The sequence below is a fragment of the Vigna unguiculata genome, chromosome 11 (genome assembly GCF_037176805.1).
Source record: "Vigna unguiculata cultivar grain cowpea cultivar isolate G323 ecotype 2 chromosome 11, ASM3717680v1, whole genome shotgun sequence".
NCBI classification, from domain to species: domain Eukaryota; kingdom Viridiplantae; phylum Streptophyta; class Magnoliopsida; order Fabales; family Fabaceae; genus Vigna; species Vigna unguiculata.
The window spans coordinates 15,595,323-15,604,537 of NC_140802.1; the positions used below are offsets into that span (position 1 = coordinate 15,595,323).

At 31.3% G+C, this 9,215-nt stretch overlaps 1 pseudogene; it reads left to right on the forward strand.

Moving 5' to 3' along the window:
* The first annotated feature begins 6,398 nt into the window (after nt 1–6,398).
* On the forward strand, nt 6,399–7,227 carry LOC146881569 (putative CCR4-associated factor 1 homolog 11 pseudogene; annotated as a pseudogene).
* Nucleotides 7,228–9,215: the final 1,988 nt, after the last annotated feature.

Below are 9,215 nucleotides of genomic sequence, written 5' to 3' on the forward strand. Positions count from 1 at the left end.
GCGGTAACCCTTTTGTTAAAGGGTCAGCAATCATAAGATCTGTGCTAATATGTTCTATTGACACTTTACGTTTCTGAACTTCTTCTTTAATGGCAAAGTATTTCAACTCCATATGTTTAGCACCTTTAGAATACTTGTCGTTTTTAGAAAAGAAGACTGCTGCAGAATTATCATAATAAATTTTCAGCGGCTTGGAAATACTGTCGACTACTCCAAGTCCTGAAATAAAGTTCCGCAACCAATTAGCCTGAACTATGGCCTCAAAGCATGCCACAAATTCAGCTTCCATGGTGGATGCAGCAATGACAGACTGCTTCGCACTTTTCCATGAAATCGCTCCTCCGGCTAAAAGATACACATAACCAAATGTAGACTTTCTTGTATCCACACAGCCGGCAAAGTCTGAATTTGTATAACCTATCACCTCAAGGTGATCAGATTTTCTATAAGTAAGCATGTGATTCTTTGTTCCTTGTAGGTATCTTAAAACTTTCTTTGCAGCTTTCCAATGCTCCAGACCTGGATTACTTTGGTATCTACCAAGCATACCAACTGCAAAGCTAATATCTGGCCTCGTACAGGTTTGAGCATACATCAAACTCCCAACAACAGATGCATAAGAGATATTTTCCATCTGTTTCCGTTCCAAATCATTCTTTGGACATTGCATGAGACTAAACTTGTCTCCTTTCTGTATTGGAACAGGAAATGTTGAACATTTATCCATTCTGAATCTCTCTAAAACTTTATTAATATATGCATTCTGAGACAAACCTAACAATCCTTGTGATCTGTCACAGAATATTTCTATTCCTATCACATAGTATACCTGACCCATATCTTTCATTTCAAAGTTATTAGAGAGAAACCTCTTAGTCTCACTTAATAGACCAAGATCATTAGTCGCAAGCAAGATATCATCAATATACAGAATCAGAAATATAAACTTACTCCCACTGACCTTCAGATATATACACCGATCAACGGTGTTTTCCTTAAATCCAAAGGACACAATAGTATCATTGAACTTAAGATACCATTGCTGAGAAGCTTGTTTAAGTCCATATATCGATCTCTTAAGTTTACACACCATGTGCTCCTTTCCTTCTTCAGCGAACCCCACCGGTTGGTCCATATAGACATCCTCTTCTAAATCCCCATTCAGAAAAGCAGTTTTAACATCCATTTGATGCAACTCAAGATCATAATGAGCTACTAATGCCATGATAATTCTAAAAGAATCTTTCTTAGAAACAGGCGAAAATGTTTCCTTATAGTCAATGCCATCTTTCTGAGTAAAACCTTTGGCAACAAGACGGGCCTTGTAACGTTCAATATTGCCTTGAGAGTCACGCTTAGTCTTAAAGACTCATTTACATCCAAATCTCTTGCATCCTTCTGGCAATTCCACAAGGTCCCATACGTCATTATGTGCCATTGATTTAAGCTCATCTTTCATGGCATCTAACCACTTATCAGAATTATCACCATTAATGGCTTCTGAAAAAGAAATTGGATCATTATCAATGCTTAAGTCATTTTCTGACTCTTGTAGATAAACCACATAATCATTCGAAATAGCAGACTTTCTATCTCTGTGAGATCTTCTTAATACTATTTCTTGTGGTTGTTCTACTATCGGTTCATTATTAACCTCAGGATCATTAATTTGTTGTTCTTCTTGATTGTTGTGAGTTTCTACAACATATGGAACAACAACTCTTGATAAAGAAGTACTAGTTATAGGAACTTGTACTCTAACTTCTTTAATCTCCACATTTCGTGAAGCTTCACTCCCACTGTTTTCACCATTTTCAATGAACCGAGCATTTCCAGTTTAAACGATTCTTGTACTATGGGTAGGACAGTAAAACATATACCCCTTTGATTTTTTCTGGATAACCAATGAAAAATCCACTGATCGTTCTTTCATCTAGTTTCTTTTCTTGCGGATTGTATACTTTTACTTCTACCTGACAACCCCAAACATGCAGGTGTCTCAAACTGGGTTTCCTATTCGTCCATAACTCAAAAGGAGTCTTTTGAACAGCTTTACTAGGAACCCTGTTCAACAAATACATGGCAGTCTTTAAAGCATACATCCACAATGATACAGGTAAACATGAATTACTTAACATACTCCTAACCATATCCATTAAGGTTCGATTACGCCTTTCTGATACACCATTTTGTTGTGGTGTGCCTGACATTGTGTATTGAGCACAAATACCACGTTTCTCAAGGAACTTAGCGAACGGACCAGGGTGTTGTCCACTTTCATCATATCTTCCATAATATTCACCACCTCTATCAGACCTTACGATTTTCACCTTTCTGTCTAATTGCCTTTCCACTTCATTTATATAAACTTCCAAGGCATTTACTGACTGAGATTTCTCATGCAGTAGATAGACACGTCCATAACGCGAAAAATCATCAATAAAGGTGATGAAATACTTCTCTTTATTGAAAGAATTTACATCAAACGAACCACATATATCGGTGTGTATGATTTCAAGAAGCTGAGTGCTTCTCGTGGCTCCTTTCTTTGTGTGTTTAGTTTGATTGCCTTTAATACAATCCACACACACATTCAGATCAGTAAAATCTAAATCCGAAAGGATTTCATTCTTTACTAATCTTTGCATTCTTTCTTTGGAAATATGTCCCAAACGTTTATGCCACAAGAAAGCAGATCATTCATCCACTAAACTACGTTTAGTGCCAACATTGTGATGCAAAGTCATAAGAGTTTTAGCATATAAATTATCCAAATTCAACTTATATAAACCATCATAAAGTGTACCAGATCCAATAATAAAAGTACGCTTAAACAAACTGAAACAACCATTCCCAAACTTAAAAGAATATCCAGTAATATCTAGCTTAGACAACGAAATTAAATTCCTAGTGATACTAGGTACATAAAAAGTATCCATAAGGTCTAAGTGATATCCAGTGTCGAGGATTAGACGATAAGTCCCGACCGCTTCCACTGGAACTTTCTCTTTATTGCCCATGAAGACAAACTTCTCATTTGGGTTTATGGTTCGGGTTGTAAGAAATCCCTGCATCACATTAGAAACATGAGTCGTACATCCAGAATCAATCCACCACGTATTATGGGGAACTTCAGTTAAGTTTGATTCAAAACATACATAAGCATTATGCTCACCTTTCTTTTCGAACCAAGCCTTACGCTTTATGCAGTCCTTCTGGAAATGTCCAGACTTCCCGCAGAGATGACATTTGTCATTTTTCTTCTGGATTTTGGTTGAGGACTCGTCAATCTTCAGTGGTCCTTTACCCTTTCCATGTTTCTTAGCAACTTTCTTTCCAACAGCTCTTTGATTCTTCACATACTGAATAGAGTGGCTTCCTAAGTTCTTCAGTCGGGTCTCCTCCTGAACTAGCATACTGTGCAACTCATGCACATTCCACTTGTCTTTCATGGTGTTGTAGTTCATCTGGAATGGACCATACTCAGACGGTAATGAGTTCAGAATGAACTGCACAAGAAAACCTTCATCCACTACCATTCCTAAAGACTTAAGTCTTGCTGCGATATTTGTCATCTCGATCACATGCTCATGCATAGTACGCGAACCGTCAAACTTCATAGTGGTCAACGTACTCATCAGTGTCCCAGCGAGAGACTTATCAGCAGTTTGGGAGCGCTCTTCCACAAATTTCATAAATTCTTTTGCGTCATCAGTTTTGGGAAGAGCTGACTTTATATTGTTTGCTATGCTCATTCTCATAAACATTAAGCTAAGTCTGTTTGATCTTGCCCAAGCTTTGTAATGGGCTTTCTCTTCATTGCTACTGGCATCCGTGATAGCAGCCGGCTTTTCAACTAGAAGAGCTAGATCAAGATCCAACACACCTAAGTGAAATTGGACTTGCTCACTCCAGTCAGGGAAATTCAACCAATTAAAGACTGGAACAGACGAAGCATGCGCGTGTAAAGATACCGGAACAGAGACTGCAATTAACACATGCCTAACATTAATGCTTTGAGTCATAAAACTAAACGTAAAACAGATTCAGATATAAACAATCATTCTATGCATACTAATGTTCTCCTTTGGGAGATCCACTAATACACAAACATAAACATAATGATGCTAATCATATTATAACATTATTGATAATTAAAATATGCATCAACTAGAATCACCTACTACCTTTGGGTATATAAATAAAACTAGTGACGCATACAAAATTATCTACAATCATGTTCATTAATTATGAGAATAACTAATCAACCTTTGGGCGATCCTTAAATGTCTTATAATTAATGAATTTTAATTAACCCATAAATTTAATTATTCATAATTTAGCATCCATACTATGGGTAATTAAAATAAAAAACATTAATAATTTGAAATCATATAAACTTTAAAATTTTGGTCACTTTGGTGACTAACAAAATTTATCATACTTAATTTCAAATAAATAAATACACATACATTTAATTGCTATAAACTTTATATAGCTTCCTCATTAATTTTAATTTAACAATAACAAACATAAATATTATTGTAAATTAAAATAAAATTATTAATTATTTATATAAATAAAATAATTAATATTAATTTTATTGGTAACGTAATCCAATAAAAATATTAAACTTTAATTTTAATAATCACACGGTTCACACATTATGTTCCAATTTGCACTTCAGGGTAGTGGTTTTATGCCATTCACTATGTATTCATTCCAAATACACGTGCACACAGGTAACGGTTCTAAACTTTCATTATTTTCCTGATGCACCTTCATACATTAACGACACACTTTCATTCACAAGTTCACACTTTCATTCACACATTACTTTATTCCAAATTAAAATAAATAATAATAATAATAATAATAATAATAATAATAACACTTTTGCACATAACAATATTATTATATCTTCATTCAATTGCCAATTAAAAACAAAACACCATTACAGTAAATTACAGTAAAGCACGCGCACGCATAAATTCTGATTAATGGCAACAGTGGATGCAACATTTTAATGGTAGCAGCGAAAAATGGTAAAACCCCTAAATTATATAATTAGGGTTCATCAAAATAAATTGCAAAGCATAAATCTTAAAATCCCTAAATTCTTGATTAGGGTTTATCTAATTAGACATTAATACATAATTGGAAAATCATAAATCCTACAACATTGGCTCTGATACCACATGTAAAATTAATTAAGGATCTTTAAGATTTATAATTCTCACACGATAAATCATAATAGAGCACTAACCTTGATCCATGAGAGATCCTGTGAATATGCGTTCTTCAAATTTATAATCTTGTGTGCTCTTCAACCACCATTTCCCAATCTATCTCTTTGCCTTTCTTTCTCTTCTCACACGTTTTTGATGAGTTACAGTGAAAAAGAACCTTATGGCCAGAGACAGAACCCCAATTCCTTTTTATAGACCAACGTCCATCAAGTTGGTTTTTATTTTATCTTTATCTTTATTTTATTATCACTTCCCATAATAATAACCAATAAGTCTTTATATTTTATTAAATTACAATTGGGCCCATCATAATATTTCAAATGAGTCACTAATAGAATTAATTCGTCAATTAATTCTAACATGGGATAGCGAAACCCATCCCCGTCCCGCCCCATTGCCATCTCTACTTTTAACCTTATTTAGTTTTACTTTTCACAATCTATTTTAATCACATATTCCCTATAAGAAATATACTATCTTGAGATATTCTTTTATCCTGAATTATCGATATATTCTTTACATAACTTATTTATTTGAAATAATACATTGATGGATTTGAATTTTTATATATGATTGGATTTGATATCAAAATAAATCATTTTAAAAAAAAAGATAATTGTTATTGGTATAAATGATAGTAAATATATTGAGAATGAGACAAGATGCATTACCGTTTATCTTTTTAGTGTTTATGATATTTTCGTGGAGGTAAATAAATAAATAAATAAATATATATATATATATATGAGGAAATTTGGAAATTAGACACATAAGATTTACATTTAAATCGTATGTTATAGTATTAAACAATGTCAAATAAGACTAAATTGGGAAAGTCTAATTATATTCTTTAAAATCTCACAAACACTACAAGAATAAAATGTAATCACATTTTTAATATATTTAATATCAATAAAATTATTAATTTCAATCATATAATTATATCCAATGAGAAAATCAAATATATTAGTATAGTATATTAAGAATGTAATTTACGGTAGATAATAAATTTGATGATAAGATTAGATTGCATAAATTAATTTTATCTTATTTTTTTAACTAGTTTTTTATTTTTGCATAATCCTTCATTATAAAAGTGTGTAGTTGTAGCTCTCCCTTGCAAAGAGAGATAAGAATAGAGATATTAAGATGGCTACGTCATGTGTTGCTGTGATGACACGATGTGTATAGTTATATAGTCTTGAAAGAGAGTTTGACTTGATTCGTAGTATGATTGAGTTGTTTCCTTTCTTTTCTATGGATACAGAATTTTCTGGTGTCATCTTTTAGTCAGATCTAGCACTCCGACAATCACAAAATAACTACGCAGTGATGAAAGTCAACATGGAATGTATGCACCTCATCCAAGTCGGGTTGATCCTTTCGGACTGCCACAACAACCTTCCAACCTTTGGAACTTCCAACCGTTTCATTTGGTTATTCAACTTTTGTGAGTTTGATATCACGCGCCATCCTCATGCTCCTTCTTCCATCGCCCTCCTACAATGTCAAGGCATGAATTTTCATAAAAATCGAAACTTTGGAGTTAGCATTGTGCGATTCGCTGAGCTCATGATGCTCTCAGGACTCCTCTTGCAATAGTCATATTCACTGGATTACTTTTCATGCTGCTTATGATTTTGCCTACATGATTAAAGTATTGAGCCATCGTTTTCTGCACATGCAACCACTTCTACCTCCTAACTTGGGTGACTTTCTGCAACTCGTTAAATTCTTCTTTGGACAAGAAGTATACGATGTTAAATACCTTGTTAGGTTTTGTCCCAACCTTTGTGGCGGTTTAGACAAAGTTATTGAGTTGCTAGGTTTGGATAATAGTGCTAGAAAAATTTATCATGCAGAGTCTGATAGTTTGGTCACTCTACATGTTTTTAATGAGATTAAAAGATTATAATTTTATACTCAAAATGACTTGGAAAAACATGCAGGAGTTGTATACGGTATAGAGATGTCATAATATTCATGTTTTAGAATGTTTGTACTTTCCAGCTTTCATTTATTTTCGTACAGAGAGAGGAATGTATATATTTGAGATGGTTACATGAAGATATTCGTTTTTCTAACATCATATTTGTTGTTTAATAATAATTTATATAATTATAAAAAATGAATTTATCTTTTTGTGTATATATATTTTTAAATTTAGGTTTTTAATAAGTAATTAATTTTTAATTTAAAATAATCATCTTATTAATTTTATTTTCCTAAATGATTATCTTTTAAATTTAACTATTTTTTTTAAAATATTTTTTTAATTCAATAGTTTTTAGATTAAAATAAGTATTTATAATAATGAAATTTATTACTGAATAAATAAATTATTTATAAGAAAATTTAAAAAAAAATTATTTTTATTTTTATAATTATAATTTTTTTATTTTTTCTTGTTATTCAAAATTGGATTTTATTATTTATAATAACTATTTTTTCAAAATTAAATGCAAATAATAGTTATGAATTCAAATAACTATTTATAATAATAAAATTATTTACAAAATAAATAAATATTATTTTTGACCTTGTCAAAGGAGAATACTTATTTGTACAACTTATTTGTTTTATTTATTTTCTAATTATTCTGCTATTTTTATTTGTTTGACTTTCACTTATGAAAAAACAATTATTCAATTGTCATCATTTACGTGGCTTATAATGAAAATTGATTTTAAAAATATGCAATGAACATTATTTATTCTGTTATAGAGTTTATAGTCAAAATTAAGTGATGATAAGATAATGATAATTATAATATTTTCTTGTACAAATTAAATTATATTATGTGATTTGGAGACTAATATTCATGTTCTATAATGCAACATGTTATATTAGTAGTATAAAACTAATAGCATAAGACATTTCATAATAATATTCAAAATAGATAATTTGTTATCTAGAAAGTTGTTATTAAAGTTATTCCAAATTATAACTATATCAATAAGAGATACAAAGTTGTTATCTAGAAGAGTTTTCTAAAAAGTGATAGAATGAGGGAGTTAGGGCTAGTTTAAGGGTTTTTGACACCCTATGGGTCAGGCTTGGACCCAACAGATTAGGACAGACCCTTAAACATTGGGGCAGAATTTAAGTGAGACTTACATTATATATTGTGATTTGATTTGTTGTCAAAATAAATCATTTAAAAGAAATAATAGGTATTTTCTCATGCATTCATTAATTTGGTATTTTCTTATGCAACTTAATTTTTAGCTTACTTAAAACTAGTTACTTTTGTAAAGTAAAAGCTAACTTTATAATTCTTTAGAAAAACTATTATACAACAGAAATATTGTTCAACATAAATTTACTTTATATTAATTTAGTTTGACCATAATAAATATGTAACAGTACAAGTATCTAAGTTGATTTTGTCATAATTACTTTAATCAAATTTTATTTTATTGACAGTTTTTGAATAACTTAATTAAAAGAAGTGAATTATTACATATAACAAGAAAATCTTATTCCCTTTAACCTTATTTAGTTTTACTTTTCACGGTCTATTTTAATCACATATTCGCTATAAGAAATAAACTATCTTGAGATATTCTTTTATCCTGAATTATCTATATATTCTTTACATAACTTATTTGAAATAATACATTGATGGATTTGAATTTTTATATATGATCGGATTTGATATCAAAATAAATCATTTTAAAAAAAAGATAATTGTTATTGGTATTGTTCCTGTAGAGAACAAACAAGATCTGTCAGACACAAGTATTACCTTACCCTGGTTTGCCATCTCCTCAGTAAGCCTCTTCCCAGTTGATATATATCGTTTACGGGTATCTCGAAGTGCTCAGTTTGGACTCGAGAGGGGTTACTTGCAGAAAGGACTCTGAAGCTCAAGTCAGCAAAATCTCTCAAAAAGACAAATTTGGTGATCAGGGAAGTAATGAATGCGTACCTTTAATTCGTGGGGTCCATGCATATTTATAGATT